The sequence below is a fragment of the Petaurus breviceps genome, unplaced genomic scaffold (assembly GCF_028583685.1).
Source record: "Petaurus breviceps papuanus isolate PSGF00001 unplaced genomic scaffold, PetGlider_PUasm1.0 84, whole genome shotgun sequence".
Lineage (NCBI taxonomy): Eukaryota > Metazoa > Chordata > Mammalia > Diprotodontia > Petauridae > Petaurus > Petaurus breviceps.
Genome location: NW_027186645.1, coordinates 15,860,351 through 15,885,810, shown reverse-complemented (window position 1 = coordinate 15,885,810; position 25,460 = coordinate 15,860,351). Strand labels below are relative to the sequence as shown.

General features: G+C 38.4%; 1 pseudogene; it reads left to right on the top strand.

Annotated features, from left to right (window-relative positions):
• Positions 1-7,244: 7,244 nt before the first annotated feature.
• Positions 7,245-25,460, top strand: part of LOC138176297 (small ribosomal subunit protein eS26 pseudogene) — a 126,597-nt pseudogene continuing 108,381 nt past the window's right edge.

Sequence of the window (25,460 nt, the reverse complement as noted above, 5' to 3'; positions counted from 1 at the left end):
CTGACATTTTCTTGCATTGATTACACTATACCAGAGAGTCTATTTCATAATAGTTGGTGTGATGTGTATTCTGTTATAAATGTCTCATTTTAAAAGTGAAAACAGCTCATTTATATGGGTCAGCTTGAATTTGCCTCAATTACATATCATATTTTGTTCTAATTTTTATTCTCTCCTATTGATTTTTTTCTTTTTTCTAACAAGTAGATCTGATTGTACAAAGACACTTGATTCCAACATGATGCCCATGCTGTCATCCAGTCTTTATTTTTTCTGCCCATTAAAATTTCAGGTTAAAAGGGGAAGGAGCTGTTCTTGAAGAGTAGCACTGTGACATAGGGATGGCAGCCATAGGAAGAGGATAGGGCATAGGAAGAGGGGGACATAAAGCCAACATGGAAAAATACAGTCAGCATCCCAGCTGAACTCTCTCAATATTCTTTTTCAAACAACTTTAAAATAACTCCTCCAATCACATTTTAGAGCAGGAGAGCCAACAAGAGCGAGCCATTTTCCCAGTCCTAGATATCTTAGGAGGTTTGCAGGAGAGGTCTGTGACGCAGGGATGGGCACTGGCTGGGAGTGTGGCAGCACCAATACCAGCAGTGGGCCTTGAAGGTAGTAGCAGAAATAACAACAGCAGCAACTTTAGGAGCTCTTAACCCAGAGATGGTAAGAGAGTGGGACAACTGGTAAGAAAGAAAATATGGGGACCTTCTGCTGGCACTGGGTGCAATTGGCACTGATTGACAGCTCTGTTGCCCATACATAGTTCTGAGTCACACTTGCAGGGGGAGAAATTATGGTCAGACATAAGGGAGTAGCGGTCCTGGTCACAGTTCTGAGGCCAAGAGGAGCTCTAGAGCTTGTGGCAACAGGAAAACAATGCTTTTCATGGAAAAAGACCAGAGCACAGATCAAGAGAGCAGTGATCATACCTCTCCCCAGATCATACCACCTTGGAAGCACCAAAAACTTCCAGACTCCCAGAATTGGATCTGAAAATACAAAAAAGTCTAAAGTTAGGATAGTGTCTTCCCACTCCCAGGTGAACAGAGTCTAACATTAACACAAAGTTCAAAGTCAAGGATTTGGCTGGAAAAAATGAGCAAACAATGAAAAAAGAATTTGACTATAGAAATCTACTAAGATGGCAGGGAAGATCAAGACATAAACTCAGAAAACAACTATGTGAAAACAGCTAACCAACAAAAGCCTCAAAGAAAAATGCTAATTGGAGTCAAGACAAACAAGAATTCTTGCAAGAGTTAAAGAAATAGGTAACAGTAGTAGAAGAAAAAATGGAAAAAGAAATGAGAGTGATGCAAGAAAATTATAAAAAGAGAATTAACTGCTTGGTAAAAGAAACACAAAAAATACTAAAGTAAACAATGCCTTAAAAAACAGAATTGGCTTAATAGTCCAAGAGGCACAAAAATTCATTGAAGAAAAGACTTTTTAAAAAACAGAATTGGGGTGGCTTAGGTGGTGCAGTGAATAGAGCACCAGCTCTGGAGTCAGGAGGACCTGAGTTCAAATCTGCCCTCAGATACTTAACACTTACTAGCTGTGTGATCTTGGGCAAGTCACTTGACCCCAATTGCCTTTCCTTACCCCTTCTAAAATAAATAAATAAAAATAAAAAACTTAATTGGCCAAATGGAAAAAAGAGAAACAAAATATCAATGAAGAAAATAATTCCTTAAAAATTAGGATTGGGCAAGTAGAAACTAAAGATTTCATGAGACTTCAAGAAACAATAAAACTAAGCCAAAATGATGGGAAAAAATAGAAGAAAATGTAAAAATATCTCATTGGAAAAACAACTGACTTGGAAAAAAGATCAAGAAGAAATAATTTAAGAATTATTGGACTGCCTGAAAGCCATAATACAACAAGATCCTAGATATCATATTTCAAAACTAGAAAGGAAAATTGCCCTGATATCTTAGTTCCAAAGGGCAAAATAGAAGTTGAAAGAATCCACAGATCACTTCCTGAAAGAAATCCCAAAATGAAAAAACTCCAAGAAATATTTTAGTCAAATTCTAGTTCTCCCATGTCAAGGAGAAAATATTGCAAGAAACCAGAAAGAAACAATTCAAATATCACAGAGCCCCAGTCAAGATCACAGAAGATTTAGCACCTTCCATGTTAAAGAAGTGGAAGGCATGGAATATGATATTCCAGAAGGCAGAGTAACTAAGATTACAATCAAGAATGTAAGACTTAAGGGGCAGCCAAGTGGTGCAGCGAGTAAGAGCACTGGCTCCAGTGTCACAATGATCTGGGAATCGAATCCAGGCTCCGACACTTAGCACCACACCCAGAAATAACTGACCTTGTAACCTTGAGCAAGTTACTTAACCCTGATTGCTCATAAAAAAAAAGAATGTAAGAATTAAGAGAAGCATAAAAAGAAAAAAATGAAAGAGTAATCATAAGACTTAGTCATAATCATGAGACTCAATAAGGTTAAACTGTTTATATTCCTTTGTGGGAAAATGATACATATAACTCCTAAGAACTTTATCATTATTAGGACAGTTAGAAGGAGTCTACAGAGACAGAGGGCATGAATGTGAGTTGATTATTTTGGGATAATTTCCCAAAAAATGAAGGGAAAAAGAAGGAGAAAGGAAAAGGCAGACATAGAGGGGGGAATTTTTTTTCTCACATAAAAGAGGCTTGTAAGGAAAAGCTTTTATAGTAGAGGAGAAAATGGAGTGATGGGCAATGGTTGAACCTCACTCATCAGAATTGGTTCAAATAGGGAAGAATACATACACTCACAGACACACACACACACACACACACACACTCAGTTGGTATAGAAATATATTTTCCCCAATTGGGAAATAAGAGTAGAAAGGATAAATGACAGAGGTGAATGTGGGAACAGGGGGAGGTGTTAAAAGGGAGAATTAAGGGAGACAGTGATCAGAAGCAAAACAGACTTTTGAGAAGGGACAGGATAAAAAGAGAGGAGGATAAATAGAAGGAAATAGGATGGAAGGAAATACACAGTAATCACCCATAACTGAATGTGAATGTGATGAGCTCACCTATAAAACAGAAGTGGATAGCAGATGGATTTGAAGTTAGAATTCAACAATATGTCGTTTACAGGAGACACACTTGAAACAAAGAGGCACACATAGTTAAAATAAAGGATTGGAGCAAAATCTATCATGAAAGTAAAGTAAAAGTAAAAAAGGCAGGGGTAGCAATTGTGGTCTCAGACAAAGCAAAAGCAAGAATAGGTCTAATTAACAGAGATAATTGGGGAAATTTCATTTTGCTATAAGGTACCATAGACAATGGAGTAATATCGAATATTTATGGCAGTTTTCTCTCATAAAGGCCTCATTTCTCAAATGTATAAGGACCTGGGTAAAATTTATAAAAATAAGAACTATTCCCTAATTGATCAATGGTCAAAGGATATGGACAGGCAATTTTCAGAAAAAGAAATAAAAGCTATTTATAGTCATATGAAAAAATGTTCTAAATCACTATTGATTAGAGAAATGCAAATTAAAACACCTCTGAGGTAATACCTCATACCTAATAGGACAGAAAAGGAAAATGACAAATGCTGGAGGGGATGAGTAAAATAGGTACATTGATGCATTTGTGGTGGAGTTGTGAATGGATCCACCCATTCTGGAGAACAATTTGGAACTATGCCCAAAGGGCTATAAAACTTATCCCTTTGACCCAACAACACTACTACCACATCTGTATCCCAGAGAGATCAAAGAGAAAGGAAAAGGACCTATGTGTACAAAAATTGAAAGTATGCTCATCCACTAGAGAGTGGCTGAACAAGTTGTGGCATATGATTGTGATTTATTATTGTGCTATAAGAAATAATGAAGGGGGTGGTTTGAGGAAAAAACATGGCAAGACCTTTATGAACTGATGCAAAATGAAATGAGAAGAACTGGGAGATCATTGTGAATAGTAACAGCAATATTATAATGATGATTATCTGCAAAAGACCTATCTACTCTGATCAATACAGTGATCTAAGATAATTTCAGATAACTTATGAGGAAAAATGCTATTCACCTCCACAGAGAGAAATGATGAACTCTGAGTATAATTGAAGTATAATTTTCATAACTTCTTTATGTTTTTTTAAAAATATGGGTAAGATGAAAATATATTTTGCATGATTTCACATGTATAATTAATTAATATCATTTTGCTTACTTTCTCAGTGGTTGGCTAGAGATGGAAGGAAGAGAATTTGGAACTTAAAATTTAAAAAGAAATATTAAAAATAATAAATTGATTTTTTAAAATAAAGGAATTAGATAAATAAAAATATTCTCTTATTTGGTCTTCACAACAACCCTGGGATGTAGATGTATTATTACCCCCATTTTACAGAGGAAGAAACTAAGGCAAATAGGTTAAGTGATTTTCCCAGAGTCACACAGCTAGTGTCTAAGGTTAGATTTGAACTTGAGTATTTCTCTCTCTGTCTCTCTCTATTTCTTCATATAAATGTATATGTATCTACTTATCTAATCTCTCTCAGAAGATAAGCTACTTGAGGGTAGGCACTGTCTTCCTTTTATATTTGGTGCACTAGTATTCAGCACAATGCTTGGTACATAGCTTAATTTTTTTTTCATTCATTTGATTCTCACAACAACCATAGGAGTAGATGCTATTATTATCTATTTTGTACAGATGAGGAGATTGAGCCTGAAAGATCTTAAGTAGCTTATCCAAAGTCACACAGTTTATAAGTGTCTGAGGCGGGATTTGAATTCAGGTGTTTTTGACTCCAAATCTTATACAAATGCCTTCAGAATGTGTGTAGCTTATTTCCATAAAGATAAGAAAATAGATATGTGAGTATATAGTAATTAATCACCCTTTTCTTCATTCTGTTGCCACCTCTTTTTGTTCCCTCAACTGTACTGTATTCTTTCCTCTTTCAAATATCTTAAAACTTTATCCATCAATGCTTTCAAAATTCATTTTGCCTCCTGATTTAGTTTCTTCAAATGTACTTTCTGTTGAAGCTGTTTCCCAAACTACTTTCCCTTGCAACCTTATTATACATTACTTCCTCTTCGTGTATTCCACAGTCAAGTCAGTTTGACCTTTTCATTATTCCTTTATGTGGTCCTCCATTTCCCATCTCCATGCCTTTGCATTGACCATTTCTCATGGGACATACTCCTAGTTTCCTGATCTCCATGTTGATGGTGCCTTCTGTATCAGCAATGCCATATTCACAATGCCTATAGAGATTACAAATATGCTGATATAATTATCCATTACAAAATACGTCATGTTTGCCATATGAGGAAATAAACTAGAAAATTTATTAAGATACCAAAAGACTGAGTCCCAAAACCAGAAAGTGAAAGCCATCAGAGTAGTTATGATATTGGCACAGGTAGATAAAGTAGAAAGCACCCACATTTTCAAGCCTTTAAAACAGAACAGGCTACCTCAGGCAAAGGTCCTCCTCTCCCCACACACAGCAACCACCCAGCGTCCTGGAAGCGCGCTCCCAGCAGCTCCGGCCCCTGGCAGTCCTCAGCAGGAGTCCTTAGCAGAAAGTCCTTAGCAGTCCTAACTCAAAAAGGGCTTCGCGCTGCCACTGCCTCTGCTGCTGCCGCCGTCACCACCACCGCCAGCCAACGCAGGAACGCTAGCTTGGCTTCCGCTTCCTCTTGCTCCGCCCCTTCCTGCTACATCAGCAAGTCCAACGGGGCATGGAAGATCTTTAAATCCCATAACCCTTACATTCGGCCCCAAGATCTTTCATGTCCTTTACTTGACAAAAATACAGTAAGAATAACTGGTGTCAACAAAATTTCACAACAATATAACAAGAATAGCACACAATAAACACAGAAAACCATATTTTAGGGTGGCGCTTGAGCACAAGCTCCCCATCATTCCACCCACCCCAAACAAATGGGGCCCCAAAATCTTGTGGTAAGGGGTGAAGATCTCTTCTTCTATGGCTACTTGCTGCTGAAATCGGGTGTAGAGCTGTCCCTGTCCTAAGGGGTCCCATTGGAGAGGTCAGTTCTTAATATGCTTGATGCCAGGTCCAAGGGTGACACATCACAGTTGCAGACAGGGGGTGACATCCAGCTTAAGCTATCAGGCATCTACAGATGGAGGGTACCAAGCCTGTGGAAACAAATCTAACAAACAAGGTGAACAAACAAAAAATCAAGAAAAAGCAAAGAGACAATAACCAGACTATCGTAGCCTCACTCACGGTAGAATAAATGAGTTAAGGGTACAATTTTGTAATCATCTTCTCCAGAATAAACAATAGTTACAGTGTTATCCCTCCCATATGCTATAATCTCTGCAGCCTTTGGAAGATCATCTGGCTTCCGTTTTACCCATACTTTAGCTCCTGATTTTATTCTATCAGTAGAACCAAATCGTTCAGTTCCTGTGACAGTTATTTTGGAAGGAGGGTCAGTTTTTACAAGTGGCATTGTTTTACAAGGAACAATAATCACTTGAACTATCCTATCATTCTTGTGAATCTGTATGGGCCTTTCACTTAAATTCTGGAATGTTACAACAATTTCTCCTTGATAATTAGAATCTATTACTCCAGCCAATACATGTATTCCTTGAGCTGCTAATCCTGATTTGGGTAAAATCTGTCCAAAGTGATTTTTAGGGATTCTTATGCATATCCCAGTGGAGATTTTTCTTATTTCTTTTCTGTCCAACCAAAAGTCCTCTAAACAATGTAAATCATATCCCATTGAACCAGGTGGTCCTGGGTACGGTGCTGGGACATCTGGCCTCAAGGTCCAATACTCAATAATTGGGATCTTGTGTGTTTGTTGTTTTCTAATTTGCAGATTGGGGGTCATCATTCTGGCTAGAGGTGTACTTCCTCCCAATGGTCTATTATTCAAATTATGCAAAGCCATGAACAAATTATCCTTCCAATGTTGATATGAATTATTGGAACTTAACTTCCTCAATTGTCCTTTCAGTAATCCATTCATTCTTTCAATCAACCCAGATGCTTCTGGATAATATGGAATATGATACATCCATTCTATATTGTTTAGTATACAATACTTCTTCATTTCATTGCCTTTGAAATGTGACCCGTTGTCACTTTGAATCTGCATTGGGGTTCCATAATATAGGCTTATGAGATCTAGAGTTTTACAAGTGTTTTTCTGGGTTGCATTCTTATAAGGACAAGCTACTAGTACACCTGAATAGGTATCAACACAAGTACATATAAATCTGCATCCTTTATCCAGTGGTAGTGGACCAATATAATCTATTTGCCAGATTTGGGCTGGGACTTTTCCTCTTGCTATCTCTCCAGTTTGCTCTTCTGAGTGCTGTGACACAGAAGAATCCTCAGGCAAACCAGCTGACTCCCTAGCCATCTGAGCTCTTTCCTTCAGCAGCTTATCCCTACTTTTACACATAAGGCGATAACTTGTTAGCAGCACCCAGCCTCTCCTGCACACTCCTGCCAGTTCTTTGCCTGGTTCTATGGGTATTGCTTTCAAACATCTTTCCAAATCTCCAGGTTCTCCCTCTTTTAGCCTTGGTTCCCAATTTTCACAGGGCCCTGTGCTTTTAGCCCATTCTCTGGCTAGAGAGGAATAAGGCAAATCCTCCCATCCTGGAATAGCCATTTCTCCCTCTAAAGCCCCACTGCTTCCAAATAGAGGCCTGACATTTTGTGATCCCATCCTGGTCGCCAAATGTATCAGCAATGCCATATTCACAATGCCTATATAGATTACAAATATGCTGATATAATTATCCATTAGAAAATACGTCATGTTTGCCATATGAGGAAATAAACTAGAAAATTTATTGAGATACCAAAAGACTGAGTCCCAAAACCAGAAAGTGAAAGCCATCAGAGTAGTTATGATATTGGCACAGGTAGATAAAGTAGAAAGCACCCATATTTTCAAGCCTTTAAAACAGAACAGGCTACCTCAGGCAAAGGTCCTCCTCTCCCCACACACAGCAACCACCCAGAGTCCTGAAAGTGCGCTCCCAGCAGCTCCGGCCCCTGGCAGTCCTCAGCAGGAGTCCTTAGCAGAAAGTCCTTAGCAGTCCTAACTCAAAAAGGGCTTCGCGCTGCCACTGCCTCTGCTGCTGCCGCCGTCACCACCACCGCCAGCCAACGCAGGAACGCTAGCTTGGCTTCCGCTTCCTCTTGCTCCGCCCCTTCCTGCTACATCAGCAAGTCCAACGGGGCATGGAAGATCTTTAAATCCCATAACCCTTACACCTTCCATACCTCACCCTACTTCTAGCAAACACTTTGAATCTCTTTTAAGTTCCTTTAAAAGCCAAACAGCTTTAAAAGCCCAATTTACTCCTAGACATAATCAGAGCCAATGGAGATAGTTATTGTTTCTGCCAAAAGCTCCTTGAAAGTAGAGATTGTTTGATTATTGTCTTTGTATTGCCCAAAAGCTTGAATATACTGCCTGGCACACGATAGGCATTTAGTAAATGCTTGTTGTTTGATTGTTTAGTGCCATTTCTACTTACTTATTTTGTACAGTGGATATTTAAAGTATTGAATCCAAATGTGATATTTTTATTGTCACTGATGATAAAAATAGCTTGCTATAGAAATACTGACAGATCATATCATTTGTTGTCCTCCTTCCACTTTCAAATTAGGTTCAAGTGGATCTCATAACAAACTTTATACAGATTTATTTTTCTCTCTACTGCTTTTCATTGTTTTATGAGGTGATATTGCTCAAATTCCTAGAATCTAATCATTTTAATATGCCCAGTTTTTAAAAGATGTTCTTCAACCATCTGTGTCCTTATTCTAATGAGGAGAGGTAGAAACAACACAAGTTGCATTCATTCTGGCTAATTAATCTGGCTACCTTTTCTATAAAAGACCAGATAGACTTACTGTAATCTTTCAAGGAGCCTTGATTTCCTTTTTGTGGGTATACTCTCTGCCAGTGAAAAAAGCAACTGTTTTACAATTTATTAGATGTCCTTGAGTGTTACTTTGATGAAAAAAATTGCTACCCTGTAGCCAATATAGTGTGAAATGCCCTAAAACTTTGCTAGGCTGGTCCTTGAACAGTAGATATATAGCCCATAAGTAGGCTATCCTCAAAGCCCTTTGAGCTTCACAGGAGCTGCTAAAGTTTATGGTCTTACATGACCTTTAAGATTCTGTGGTTACCTCTATACCATGATAAAAATTTGGAGTAGAATTTTAGTGGAAAAGAATACTTTAAAAAAATACTTTTAAAAAGGTACTTTAAAATACCTACATTTTTATATTTGTTTTTTTTTTATTTGGGAAGTCTGTGGGCCATAATTTGAGAACTGCAGTCTCTGACAAAAATTTTGGGAAATAGCTTTTTTTCTTTTTTTTTTTTAGGTATAGGACTGCCATTTATTTCTTCTACCACAGAAACTGCACAAAATACAAAGGATGATAAACATACATGAATGAATACAGGAAACATAATGTATTCCAGTAGCCCATTATATTCACTGTAGAAGGATGTGATAGTAATGGCAATTAAAGATTCCCCTGTATTGGCTTGGTTTTCAAATTGATTGTGTTAAAACCCAGAGTTTGTTAATCCCACCTGTGGGATGGGCTTGTTGATGTGAAAAGAAAGTCCTGAATTGGGAGGAGCTGGTGATGTAGATTTGGAGAGACACTAGAGAGAGGCGGAAGATCTTTTTTTGGAAGCAGCACCTCGTGGAGAGAGAGAGACTAAGAGAATTGCTGGTGGCAGCTTTGAATTGCCCTGGACTTTTGAGACCTGCCCCCTGAGCTGCCAAGGACTGAGGAGACATGGCTGTTTTGCTGGTACTTTGTCTGTCTGTTTTGATGTTGTTTTGCCAGATTTGTCCACTGGTGAAAGACAGTCCTTTTGTTGAAGAAGCCCTGGAACCTGGCTGTTCGCTAAGAAGGCCTGCAACTGTCCTGCAGACAGAGAGTGAATACTGTCCACTGGTGAGGGACAGTACTGTTGTTGCAGGGGTCTGGAGACTGTCCTGCAGACAGAATGAATACTGTCCACTGGTGAGGGACAGTACTGTTGTTGCAGGGGTCTGGGAGCCTTTCTGTTGGTTCAGAAGCCCTGAAGAAGGATTTTCTTGTTGTATGTTTACAGAAATCCTGGGAGAGGGCTTTGCTAATGTGTTCAGGGGTTCTAGGACTGTTCTACAGACAGAGGACAAATTCATGAAGGGACTGGCAATGTATCTTATGGCCTTGCTAAGCCTTGTCTCCCCAGGAACTAAGATTACTGAGAACTTGCCTCCTGTCAAGATGAAGAAAAGAGCTCCATTTGGGTATTAAGTGCTGTGTTTAAACTTGATGTAACTCTGGGGTAGATTCAATTGTGATCCAGGAGGTGGGGAACTTTTGACCTTATTGTGCTCTGTGATTGACAAATGAAGGTACTTTACCTATGTTTGGAAACTAATCTCCATTTGAGAAGAGGGGTTTTGTGGTGGACTTAATTAAGGTATAGCCTAGGGGTGGAGTAGTATTTAGAACTGGGACTTTGTAATTGATTGAATGATTGGAAGATCCTGGGGTGGGGTAGTACTTGGAGATTATTTAATCACACTTAGTAAATGCTGTATTTTGAATGATGTCATGTTTTGATCTTCTCTGTTCTGGGTTTGTTACTGAATAAAATAGAGAGCACCTATGCTGGTATTTTGAACCTGGGAAGTTGCCTTCTTTTGGTATTACATTACAAAGGAAAAAACCCCTTATAACAGCTATTTTGCATTTACCTTGGACCTACACAGTGCAAGACAATTCACAAGGTACAAGGCAGGGCATGGCTTTCTTTAATCTTCTAACTTCAGGATTCTTTTGCTATGTTAGTTCTCTTTTCTATGAAGTATACTGCTAAGGAAAATAGCTTTTTAGACTGCCAACACTTGTTTTTGGAATTGAAGAGTTTTTGACCAAGGATAACTCCTGAGGCCATAAAGATCATTTCTCAGGATCCCTAGACACTAATTTTTCTTCAGAAAAGGAAACAAAAAGACAGAAGATAGTCCCAGCAACTGGAGAGTCTAGGAACTTCCATTTTAGGTTGCATGTAAGCGTATGTCTCTCATGGTCATGTGCTTCTACTATATGACCATTTAATATTGGTAAGGGAAGGGGTGGGAAAGAAATCCCTTTATCCTTATTGCAATCAGTCCTGAAGTAAATGGGAGATAAAATTCTTGAGGCATATCCCAAAGAGATGAATGGTACCACTCTGGATCTTTTATATTCCATATGAGGAAAGTTGGCCAATTATCAGGAGACCATTTATATTAGACTAATTAGAGAAAGGCCCACATCCCTCAGCAAGTAACCAAATGTGATGCAGATCCATGAGAAGTGTTCTAGAGTAAGTGGATGAAGAACACACCAAATCATTCAAAGATACCTCTTATCCCTCCTGGGTTATCCTCACCCATCCCCAGGTTAAATATTTGCTGTCCCAACAAAACAAACTGCCATACTTTGGGGCACATTTATCTATATCCCTAGTTCTAACTAACTCTCTTACAACTTTGAAGGCTCTAGCAGTTGTCCATTACTCACAATTCTTAAGGGTCTCTCCACTCTCTGTCAGGCACCCTGGGAGGTAATGCATTTTTTGTGGAGTTTTGCACAGGTTCAAGATGGATCTAACTTTAAAAGTCTAAGTGGCCATATTGTAACTGATAATAGATGTAATTATCATTTTATGCAATTATACGGATGACTCTCCAACAACCTGTCTCTCTCCCGAGTTCAGTCATGCATTTCTAATGCCTTCTAGACTTATCAAATTAAATGCTCTCCACACATCTTGAATTCGACATGGCCAAAACAGAACTCATCTTTCTGTCCAAACCATCCCTCCTCTCAACTTTCTTTTTATCTTAAAGGTACATCATCCTTCTAGCCTTCTGGATTGACAACTTTTTCATTATCATTGAATCTACATTCTCCATCCAATTAACTGCTACATCGTACCATTTCTACCTCCATAACATCTCTCATAACCATTGTTGTTATTTACTAGTTTCAGTTGTGTCTTTCTCTTCATGATCTCATTTGGGGTTTTCTTGGCAAGGATACTGGAGTGGTTTGCCATTTCCTTCTCCAGCTTGTTTTACAGATGAGGAAACTGAGGCAAACAGGGTTAACTGGGTCAAGGGGTCTGAGGCCAGATATGAACTCCATGAACTCCTGCTTTCTATGCACTATGGCACCACCTGGCTGCCCTCATACTCATGCCCTTCTCACTATTCACACAACAACTGCCTTAGTTTAGGGTGTTTAGACCTTCATCGCATCTTACCTGTACTATTGTTGTGGCTTCCAAATTTGTCTCCCAGACTCAAGTCTTTTCTTGCTGCAGTCTATTCTCCACTCAACTGCCAGTGATCTTCCTTTAAAGCACAAACATGACTTTGTCATTCCTTAAACTTCAGTGACTCCATATTGCCCCTAAGATCAAGTATAGATTATTCTACTAGTCTTTTAAAGCCCTTTACATCATCACCCTGACCTACTTTGTAACTGCCCTTTGAGTCCAGAGCCTGTCTCTCTTTTGTCTTTGTATCCTCAATGCCCAGTACCAAGCACACTATAAGAACATCATAAATCCTTTTTTCATTCCTCTGTTTATCCCTGAATTCTTGTACTCTAGCCTGAGGAGTTGTCCTGTTCTTCTTCACCCAAGACATTCCATCTCCCTATATTCCCTGACTTTTGGCCATAGAGATTTAAAATTAGCAGAAGAAGCTAGTAGCTTCTAGACATTTTCCCATGATAAAAAGAAAAAGGCAACACAGTAAAAATCAAAATTTCTGAATTCAGGAAAAGCTCTAGGAGGAAAAAATCTTCTAGTAAATTGGTAAACCTTGAAGCAGAAAGTTCCCTAGTATCCACCATTGGTAATGTTCTACTGCTATTACTTGATGTCCCTGTCAGCCGATTTCCCCCCTATATTCTTTAAGTGAAGATAGGATTTCAGATCTCATTATTAGGTTATTAGATTAATTAGATTATTAGATCTCATTATTATTATTGTCTTTGAGGCAAGACTCATTTGAGACTATGTAACATAATTTTGTAGTGTAACCAGTCCAGTTTCATGATTTTCTCCAGCTTCATTCAGCAGCATGTGTAGGAGCTAGGTAGATTACTCTTGGTTATAAGCTTCAAGCTTTAGGAATATCATATTTCATGCTTTTTTATGGTGATAACTATTAATATTGTGTGATCTTGACCAAGTTCCTTAGTACATGTATTCTTTCTTTGGGGTTACTTACAGTGTTTTTCTTTGACCTGAAAGCTCTGAATTTTGATTATAATATTCCTGAGAGTTTTCATTGCAGGGCAGAGGGGAGGGGGTTATTTCTATTTTAACTTTTCCTTCTTTTTAAAAAATATATCTGGGAAGTTTTTTTTTTTCTTCATGAATTCCTGCAATATGGTATCCAGGCTTTTTTTCTTTGGTCATGAATTTTGAAATGTACAATAATTCTCAAATTGTCTCTTCTGGATCTCTTTCTGGGTCAGTTGTTTTTGATATGAAATTTCTTACCATTTTTTCTCTTTTGTAAATATTTTGATGTTGTTTAATATCTCTAGGTATCTCATTGACTTATTAATTCCTCTTTGATCCATTCTAATTTTCAAGGAATCTGTTGCTTTGGATAAGATTTTGTACCTCTTATGCTGAGTGTTCTCAAATCTTTCCTCCAAAACTCTCATTTATTTTCTCATCCTTTCCTCCATTTCTCTCATTTTATTTCTAATAACATTTTAAAACACTTTTAAAAAATGACTCTTGCTTAATTTGTTAGGAATTCTAATTGGTCTTGTGGCCAAGTATTTTCTTTTAGACTTTGTTCACAGGTATTTTTACAACTTTCTTCTTCTGAGTTTGTGTCTGTCATCCTTGGCATCATACTTAAAATTTTTTTTTCTGTTTATTCATTGTTCTAGTCTTACTTCCTGGATTATGACTTTATATTAAGACCAGTCTCTGCATACTTCTGGCAGGACTTTTGTGGCCTTGTATGATCCTGGCCTTTCTTATTCTGGTTATTCCAACCATGGCTTTTTGTGGGGGTAGGGGAGGTTGTATCATTTTTAGTAATTAGTGCTGGGTTCTTCAGGGATTACAGAGGCAGTATGAACCAGGGAGCTGCAGCTTTTGAGCAAGCCCTATGTAGTCTTTTCAAGGACATGGTCTAATCACTGCCCTCCTGAGCTTTCTAGGCTCCAGATCCTGGTTTGTCTCATGGCAAAACAGCTTCAGAATTGCCCCTGAGTGCCACTTTAGCAGACAGTCTCTGTCCCCATCTCTTAGTGACAAACTTAAAGACTCAGCAGATTCAGAGCAACTGTGCTGCTAGCTTCTATCTATTCTAGGCCTGACTTAAGTCCCCAATTTATTCTGGAATCATTGCTGTTCAAACCCTGTTCTAAGCCCTGGACTGAGTCAGTGATTGGTTATGGGAGATCCTGGGTTGCTGGCTCAATTGCTGTTAGGAGGCCAGGGGTTGAGTTCTGGATCTGATTCCACTCAGGAAAGAAGACCTCATGCTGCTGGCCTGGGCCCCAATTTAAATACAAAAAGTGCTCTGAGTTGCCTTGTGCTGCTGTCCTAGCACTGTTCAGAGGACTCTAGTCCCACCATTAGTGAAAACCCTGGGTGCTAAGTCAATGATATGGGCCCCTCTCATTTGCTGACCTGGGCCCTAAGTCCACGTCTGTGATTAATCTGTCCATGCTTCATAATTCCTGCCCTGGTCACTTGCCTATGGGTTGAATTTGTGATATGGGACTGGAAAAATGCCTGACTGGTTTCTCCATAGATTTTCTAATCATTCCTTGGGCTGATGTTCATCAAAATCTTTGTTCCAGTTATATTTCTTTCCAGTACTCTGCCTTTTTGGCTCTTCTCTGATATTAGCATTTATATCTGTCTGATAACCTTTTTATCTGAAGAGAGATAAGATCACAGCACAATACATGACATAACTATGACTATTAATAGATTCTTAACCTTGTTTATACCCTGTGTATACAGAAGTTTTCAGGTCTGGATGAAACTTAGCAGACCAGGGATGAAGATGCCTGGGTTCTATTTTGGAAGGAATCATTAATTTGCTAGGTGAACTAGGACAAGTCACTCATCTATAGTGTAATCAATGTATTGGGGGAAGGAGCTACTAAAAACCTCTCCTTTTTGGAGTCAAATAAGGTTCTTGAGAAGCTTCTTTTTAATAGCATCTGGATGTCCTGGGTCATTTCTTCCCTCCTGCACTTCCCCTTTCCCCTCTCTATCCCCTAGAAGTATCTCTTTGGCTTATTACTAGGGGATTTGGTTCATCTGAAAGCAGTAAAGACTACCAAGAAACATATGAACATAAAGCACATACTTTTTTTACACAGCATACAATGATAGAAATGGCATTTGCCTTTGAAACCCAGTTAGTAAAGTAACAGAGTAATTTTCCTCTTCTTTTCTCGGAACCATCAACTACCATTCACTCAGAAATAAACTCCTAATACCAATGGGGAGGTGTAGCAGCAAGCACCCCAGGTGTCCTCAGGGTTTGCTGCCAACACAGGTTCTTAGATCTGCTTTAATAAAGGAAAGCAACTCAAAATGGGTTAACAAGCTTACTTTAATCAGTCAGATATGTATCGTTTACCTAGTTCAGGGGAAAAAGGTCAGCACCCCGAACTTCAGATATACAAACAGAATTATCAAGACAGAAACAGATCAAGTAGACAGATTTCCAAACTGTCCAACCATTACATCCATACCAAACAACATCTGGGTTTTTTAAAGCCGAGGGGGGGCTCTCAACAATGGCTTCCCAGAATCCAGATCAAATCACAGAACACTTCTCAAAGTGAGCCCCAAAACAAAGCTACACATCAGGGCTTATATAGCCTTCTCCTGGCTCAGAGAATGTAACAACCTTATTGACTCACTGGCTAATCTAAGAAGTATCTACTGAAAAACAAGCCTCCCACCCCAGGCTCCAGGTGCACTTTAGCCTAGGGGCAGGGAAGATCTTCCAAATTTACCCTCCCATTACAGGAGGGTCTAGTAGTATGAGTGGAGTTGGAACTTTAATGAAGGCAATACATTTGTCCATCTCAGTTTTGCTCCTGCACATCCCATTATCTTCCCAGTGCAGCCAGGTTTCTGGGGCTTTCATATCAAACTTGACTCAGATGAGCTTTAGCACTGACCTATTACTTTATTCCAGATCAACACTATGATGGCTTTTAGTCACCTTCAATAGTCCAGCTTCCCTTCTTCCCCTAAAAAAGAGTTTTCTTCTGTAGGTATGCTCACATGAGCTGGTGAACTCACTAGTTACAGAGTTGTCACCAATAATGTGAATTGCAGTCCATCTAGTCCTGGCCATCCTGTGCAATTCTTATCAATGTCTTCCGAAAAATTCACCACAGGGGATTTACCCAACATGCCAGAACCCTTTCTTGATTTCTCCTCTAATGATACAAAATTCATTATAAATTGGGCACTCTGGTCATCTGCCTGTCATTCCTTATTCTTGCCATGTGACCAGCTTATCACCTATTTCTCATACAAGATTTTGATGACACTCCTGTTCTTCTTTGGAGTTCCTTGTTGGTTATACACCAGAGCCTGCTTCATATTCACCATGTACTTTTCATTTCTTTTTATGTGATAGCCATCTTTGGTTCTACATAGGCAGTGGTATTCTAAATCTCACAACCATATAGCCACACTGATAAAATATTTAGTTTGAAAAGATTGACCTTTATTATCATAAGAAGCTTGGAATCAGTTAAAATACTTTGCAATTTCAGCAAAGCAATTCAGCCCTATTTTCCTCCTCTTTGTCATCCCTGGGCTCAGCTCATTGTTGTCATCATCTGCCCTAAATACATATACTTTGGGGAAAATTCTAAAAGTCGTTCATTGAGATTCATGCCAGAATCTCTGCAATAAGCATCCTTCTTCCATTTAGTTTTTCCTGTGTGGATAGGCAAGCCACACTCCTTTGAGTCATTGCGGATCTGTTCCAGGGGGATTAGCAATGTCTTGGGGCTTGCTGCAGTATATACAATGCCCTCTGCAAAGAGTGGCATCTGGAGGATGTCTTAGTCCATAGGGGATCCCTCCTCAAATCGGTGCTGAATATCTGTCATTGCTGTGGTGAAGCACTTGAAGATTTGCAAAATGCTTTAAATATGTCTCATTTGATCTTCACAAGACCCTGGGAAGCAGGTGTTATTGTCATCTCACTCCACAGTTGAGGAAGTGAAGGCAGACAGAGCTTAAATGACTTCCTCAGGTCCACACAGCTAATGAGGATCTGAAACAGAATTCAAACTCCAATCATTCTGACTCCAACTCCCGACTGTGCCACCTAACTTCCTAAGTGATTTTGTTATTGTTGTTTCAAGTTATTTTTGGAATCCATTTGAGTTCCATTGCAGTCAACAACAACTAATTTCTGCTTCATGGAAATTACTTAAAATGGTCTGGATATTTCAGTTGATTGGCAAACAAAGCTGATCAACTCTTTAGCCATATCATCTATTTCCTTGTTATTGCCACTATTGCTAAAAGCTAAAATCAACAGGAAATGGTTCACACAGGCTTGTATGGATATAACCATTAAATAGAGAATGACACGTGGTATGAGACATTTGTGAAGACCTTTGAGATTTTCGTATGACTTGCAAGTCCTGTGTAAGTACTGAAAATTATGGTAATTAGAGTCTCATAGTTGTAGTCTTGCTCTCTTTCAAAGTTTACAATAATAACACTTTTTTTTATTTGTATCAAGATTTTCTTCTAGAGAATTGAGTGACTAATGAATGCCTACTTCACAAAGGGGAAAGTGCCTTCAAACTTGTTGTTAATTTAATGTGTCAACCCAATTAACTAAATATATCATTTGGTCTGTAACCGAAGGAATAACAAGAACAAAGATGAATATTAAATTGAATTAAATCTGGCATCCAGTGGTAAATCCTTTATAAAGACAATCAACAACAAAAATATGGAAGTCACAAAGGAACAGTAGACTTGAAGCTCTGGAAAAGGAACCCCAAATCACTTTTTTTTTAACTGTTGTGAATTCCTTGGACTGGATGTATTTGCCAATTTTATGAGACTTTGCAAATAGTTATAGAGCAATAAAAGAGTAAGTGGAATGAGGGGGAGGTAGCAATTTACAGCTGGGGACCATGTATCCCTAATGGAAAAAAATGCCTCTACTTCTCAGAACTGTTATAAAGAAAGTATTTTATAAATCTTAAAGGGTTATGTAAATGCAAATTGTCATCATTGCTATGAGAAGTTCCAGGGAAGGACCACAGAGTGGACAAGCCAACTAATTAGTAAAGTTGGGGAAAAGCAGTAGGGGCACAGTTAGTGTTAGTAGAAGTTGGTCTTCATTTGCTCTCAGACTGCTGGGAGCTGTCTTCTTTTAAAGCCTGTCTCACCCATTAATCACTGACAAGCCTCAACTGGCATGAATAGTAAATAAACCCTACTGAACATCCTAAACATAGGGTGATTCTGGCATCTGTTCCCAATTACTGGGATCCAGTAACTCAGTAATCCTTGTATCTTGTTTTTGTTTTCTTGTTTGGTTTGGTTTTTGTTTTTTTGGTGAGGCAGTTGGGGTTAAATGACTTGCCCAGGATCACACAGCTAATAAGTGTCAAGTGTCTAAAACTAGATTTGAACTCAGGTCCTCCTGACTCTAGGGCCAGTGTTCTATCCACTGCTCCACCTAGCTGCCCCAGGGCCTTGGTCTGTTGTTCTCTGAACTCAAGGTCCTCTTTGTCTCCTGCAATAGCAATTCACCTAACAATGAGTTTTGTCAGGGAGCCCAATTGACTGCTTTTTAGCAGGGGTATGATGACTATAAAGGATTCAACTAGATATTTCTTCAATCATTAGTCTCTTTCATCCTAGACAACCCATTATACTTAAGGACAAATGTCTGCCCTTTGCACTTATCTTCAGACTAGCTGACATTTTCCTGTTTATTACCTGTTGTAGTTGGGTGAATTTTTAGAATATGTGAACCAAAAACTGTCCCACGGTATGTGAAGCAATAGGAAATGGCTGGAAAAAGAGTGACAGTGAAGGCATGGCTTGCAGGTGATAGTGTCACTTCCACTCTGCCCTGGTTAGACCATATCTGAAGTACTATATTCATTTCTGGGCATGAAAGTTTGGGAAGAACTTTGATAAGTTACAGATGCTGCAGAATGGGGCAGCCAAGATGACTTTTGAAGATTAAAGAAACTGTGGATCTTTTGCCTGGAGAAGCCTAGAATTAGGAGGGATGTAGTAGTACCTGGTGGTAAATTGTATTTTTAGACAAATATTTATTACAAGTATTTATTAGGCTGCCATATGAAAGAGGGATTAGACTTGTTCTGTATGGTCCTAGAGGACAGAAAGATGAATGATGGGTAGAAGTTAAAAAGGGACAAATTTAGGCTTGATATTAGGAAAAGCATCCTAAAAATCAGAGCTGAATAAAAGTGGAATGGGCTACCTTGGGAAGTTGTGGGGTGCCTTTTCCTTGAAACTCTTCCAGTAGAATCTGGAGGACCATTTGTTGGAAATCTTGTAGCGGGATTTAAACTCTTTTTCAGTTATGGGTTTGGCCCTTCTACTTCTTGAGAATATTACAGTAGGAGTACCTTTTCAGTATTGAATTGGTCTTTTCTGTTCTGGGAATTTTTTTCCTTTTATTATTCAGGACTCAGGGTCATTCCTCCTGAAAATTTTGTTTAACTAAAAGTTTGACCTCTATTGATATTAATGTCATATGACCAAAACCTGACTAATGGAATAATAATATTAAGGGAAAACCATTTCTCCTAGTTGAGAAAGTTGAGTTGTCCCATGGTATATGAAAATTTACTTAAAGCCTTAAATGTTCCTTAGACACGAAGCCAGAGGAATAATCTCAACTATCTGTTACTCCTTGACTACATGTATATCTTCCCCCTCAATTTACCTACTTGTGAACCCCCCAAATGTAATTTAATCTATAACCTGACTTAGTTTACCTATAGAGTTTGTTTGATAAAACTTGTTTCTGTAGGGGATGTATGTGAGGATAACTGTTTGGCCAACTTTTATAAAATTGAAAGAAGTATTAGAATTATGGATTTCTCTTTCCTTTAACTTTTGTGGGGTCAGAGGAATATACAAGATTGCATTATATATAAGAATTATTTCTCTGTCACTCTTATGTAATTTTGCTTATAAGAGGGTGCGTTAGACTCTGAAAGGTGATTCAGGTTTTCTCTGAGGCCCGAACCTCTACATTAGTGTAATTAAAAAAACAAACAACCTAGGTTTTTTATCTGTCATTTCTGCATTGTGGTAAATATGTTGTGGCAGCAGTACCAACCATATGAATTCAGTATTCTCAAATTCTATGATTATTAGTAAGAATAAACACTTCTGAGAGAAGACACATGGGACATTGCAAGAGAATAGTTTTAGCAAAAGAGGCAGGGACAAAACAATTCTGACTATTCCAAACTAGCTTTATTGTTGTTGTTGTTTTTAATCAGTGATTGAGATCAGGCAATAACTAGTTACTTTGAAAACAATATTTTCAATCTCAGTAATTAGTAATTAGCAAGATTAATTACTAATCATTTATATAATTAAATAAGTAATTGAATTTAATCCCTTAAAAAAAACCCTGATTTATCTATGTACTTGTATACCCACACAGTGCCTGACACTAGTAAACACTTAAATGTTTTCTGAATTGAATTGAAATGAGGATTCAAATGCAAGCCATATTGGGACCCACAACATTCCTCAGTGTGACCTACCCAGATTAAAATGGAATTGGGAAATATTTAACTAAATATATAAAAATATAGTAAAATATAGATAATGTTAATTTTTCAGTTTTCTAAGTTAATATGCTACCTGCAGGGATCCTGATATATGTTTTAATGGTTCCTCTTTCTCTTTGAATTTGACACAGTGTTTTAAATTATTATTTTTTAATATAAAGAAGGAACACCAGATTTACCTAACATAAAACATGTATTTCTAGAATTTGTAGATGTAGGATAAAACTGCTTTGGTCTTAATTTATGAACTTAGTTTGGCTTATGTAGATCAAGAGAAGTGATTTGCTGAAGGACTTTCTGATCTCCCATTTTCATAATGCTATTTTCAGTTTGGGGCATGGCCAATATCAGGTTTTGTTTTACTTGACTCTGCTTATTTATTACAAGGATATTGTTCTTATTTTTTCATTTGTGGGATGAGGGGGGAGGTAGAAAAAAAGAAATGCTGGTTAAGTGAGAAGAATTTCCTTTTTGAAAGCAAACAAAAAATAAGCTGTTCTTTTAGTGTAGGAAATTCTTTTTTCTGTTGAAATATGAATTGAGGTACTGAATTTACCTAAAAGTATTTCAGAATAGCCAGTTAGTTTTCAAGAAAACTTTTCTTAAAGAAAGTTTTTCTCTGAAGAAAAACAGTTGTTTTTTTCATGATTCTAGTGTGTATTATTGTTGCCTTCCCTAAATGAGTTACTAAGTGGCCTCGAATACATGCTACTCATGTGAACTTAGTAGACCTCTCTCAAAAATCTCCCATAGTGATTATAACAATACATCTCTCTAGAAATGTTTATTGGAAATATTTTTAAAGATCTAAAGTTTCCTCATGTCTTATTATTCTTAACTCAAGCAGAAAAAGATGAACATTTCCATATACACAATAGAACAAAAGGAGAGGATTGTAAACGAAAATGAATCTATTATGAAGAGCTTACCTTACTTTTAAGCATTTAATAAAGCCAGCATCTCATAACTTTTATTAGTTCTTGCTCTTTGTATTCTTCAAATAGGAGGGGGAAATATCTTTAATTTTTTTTTTACTTTCGTAATATTGAATGAAACTTTAAAGGACATTTACTTATGCAACTTACCTGAAAATCTAGTTTATATATGATCATAGATTTCAAACTGGAAGAGATCTTGGGGATCATGTAGTCTCACCTTCCTCACTTTACAGATGAGGTAAAGTGACTTGTCTGGGATCATTCAGCAGATACATGGCAGAGCCCAAATTTGACCCCAGGTCTCTGACTCCCAATTACTGATGTACTAGTTTTCCACTTTACCAGTTTTGTGAAATCTACAATTCTGTCAGTAGAACTTTGGGAGTATTATTTGGGATTTCTCTGCCTGGGCAAAGGCTCTATCAGTCAGAGCAATCCTGCTCTCAGAGGGAAGACAAAAATCGGTTGGTAGGGCCTGCCAGGTGGCTCAGTGAATAGAGCACTGGCCCTGGAGTCAGGAGGACCTGGTTCAAATCCTGCCTCAGACACTTAATACTTACTAGCCATGTGACCTTGGGCAAGTCATTTAACCCCAATTGCCCCTCCAAAAAGCAAAAAAAAAAAGTTTGGTAACGCTTTCCTTTCTCGCTTTTTGTCTTCTACAAATACAACTACTTAATGTTAAAGGTACATGTTAGAAATTAATGAAGTTTCTACTGTAGAGTAAAGTGATTGATAGCCTTCAAAATAAAAGGTAATCCTTGCAGCTGTTGGTAGTTGCTCTTAGGGCTTCATAAGTTTTCTTTCTCAATATTAACATTGTTTCTTTTGTTGCAACATGACACACAGAGGCTGAGAAGAGCAATGATGTGTGTTAGCCTGAAGGGAGGCTAGATAAACATAGTTTAAGATTAAATTGATTCCTTTCAAAACATAACTTATTAGATCTTAGACATGCAGCATCAACAGTTTTGGTTTTATGCATGTATGAAACAATGTGATGGGGACCTCCTCTCTCTACTTTAACCCCTCCCCATACACACAGCTAGAAAAAGTTGTGCTTCTTCATTATTACTAAAAAGTCACTAGACTTTTAAAGGACCAAAAAAGAGAAAAAAAGAATCCAAAACCTAAATACTCACCACAAATGCCCACATTTGTATTGTGAAGGAAGACAGTCTTCTTCCCAGGTGACGTGATGCTGCTATAGTCTCTTCCCAGAATATCTATGGAGAAGAATATCCTATCTCAAAGATAATAATTAAATAATAGTTATATTATTCATAAGTTCCCACCCCCCCCCAAGTACACACACACACACACACCACACCACACCACACACACGATTTGATCAAACTTCTCTCCCAGGAACTAAAGAAAAATGAAAAAAAAATTAAGATTAAAAAATCTCTTTCTCTGCTCTGTCCACAAGAACACATTATCCTATCAGTTAAAATAGAGAATTTCAACACTTTCCCCATACCCCCTCCTAAATATTCCACTTGTGCTGGGTAATTTGATAAGAGAATCACTTAAAGAAGCTGGTGGTCTCAGCACCCTACTGCTTAATGTGGGTTCTCAAGTGGCTTTTAAAGTCACTTAGACCTCTGTGGTATCAGAGTCATACTGCCCATAGCTATGCTTGCTGCAGAGCCCCACCCCCTGCTGCCATCCTTGGCCTCCATAAAGAAGTGTGTTCTATACCAGCTAGTGTTTGTGATTGTGGGCAGTTACAGACAGCCTGAGGCTGTGAGGGTGTCAGACCCTTTCTCCTCACTCTGAGTGCTCTTCCCCCATCCATTGCTTTCTTACTGCTTCCCAGGATGCTCAGGACCATTTCCCTCCAGTCTAGACCCTTGTCTAACCCTAAAATTGTTACCCTTTTGGTGACTGTCTATTCTACCCAGTTGTAAGGCCCGAGGTGCTTGGAATAGACTTAAGAACACTCAAGTTTGTGTCAAAGGACCTGTCAGTCAGGCAAAAAGTGTTCATTAAGTACCTCTTTTATGCCAGGCGTCCTGCTACAGGATACAAAGAGAATCCAAATTTAGTCCCTGCTCTCAAAAATCTCAGAGCCTAATGGGGAAGACAAACCGGCAACCAAAGATGCACAAATAAGCGCTCTCTGTCCCTGTTTCTCTCTGTATATGTGTGTATTATATATAATATATATATAATAATTTCCTATTATATATATAATACACATATATGATAGGAAATTATTTAAAAAGAAAAAAAACACTAGAATCAGTAAGCGTTATGAAAGGTAGAATTTTAGTTAGGACTTGAAGGAAGCCAGGGAAGTCGGGTGGCAGAGATGAAGAGAGAGAATATTCTGAGCATGGGAAACAGCTAGAGTAAACAGCTGGAGTATGTGACAGTAAGTAAGACATAGGAAGACTGGAAAGGTAAGAGTGGGGGTTGGGCTAGGCTATGAAGAACTTTAAATGCCAAACAGACAATGTTATGTTTAATCGTGGGGGCCATAGGGAACCACTGGAGTTTACTGAGTGAAGAAGTAACATGACTGGACCTGTGCTTTAGGAAAATCACTATGGAGGTCGAATGGAAGATTGGAGCGGGGAGAAAGATGAAATAGGCCGACTCACCATCAGCCTATTGTAGGAGTTCAAGGATGAGGTGATGAAGGCCTACACTAGGGTGCTGACAGTACCAGAGGAGAGAAGGAGGTGCATTCAAGAGATATTGGAAGGGTGAAATTGAGCTTTGGCAGCAAACATATTGGATATGGGGGGGGGGAGCAGGTGAGAGATAGCAGGGAATCCAGGATGACTCCTAGGTTATGAGTGTGAGGGACTAGGAGCCTGGTGTTATCCTTTACAGTAATAGGGAGGAGGAGGAAGGGGAAAAACAGTGAGTTCCATTTTGGACATGTCGAGTTTAAGATGTCTTCTGGAATCTAATTCAAGAAACCAGAAAAGTAGTTAAAGATGGGGAAATTAGAGGTCAGCAGAGAGTTTATGAGGAACTAAGTAGATATGAGAATCATTAACATAGAGATGGTAGTTAAATCTGTGGGAGCTGATGAAATCACCAAGCAAAGTTCAGAGGCCCCAGGATAGAACCCTATCCCCCAGGTATTGATCTGGATGAAAATCCAGAAAAGGAGGCTGAAAAAAAGTGGTCTAAGAGGTAGGAAAAGAACCACAAGATAGTGGTGGTCCTAAAAAGAAAAGAAATTATCCAGAAGAAGGTTGAGTAACAGTGTCTTAGGCTACAGAGAGTCAAGAAGAACAAAGAATAAGAAAAAGCCATTGAATTCCACAATTAAGAGATCATTGGTAACCTTGGAGAGAGCAGCTTCAGCAGCAAAAGATCTGATAAATGAGAGCTTTCCTATTTAGTACTCACATTTTGAGAAAGAAAGCCCCTTCCCCTCTCTAGGCCTCAGTTTCCTCATCTATAAAAATTGAGAAGGTTGGAGTCTGTGATCTCTAAATTTTCTTTTGGCTCTAGATCCTCTAAATCTCTTCTGATATTTTCTTCTGCTCCTGCCACCCTCTCCTATACATCAGCATTTTAGGGGTGTGTGTGTGTGTGTGTGTGTGTGTGTGTGTGTGTGTGTGTGTGTG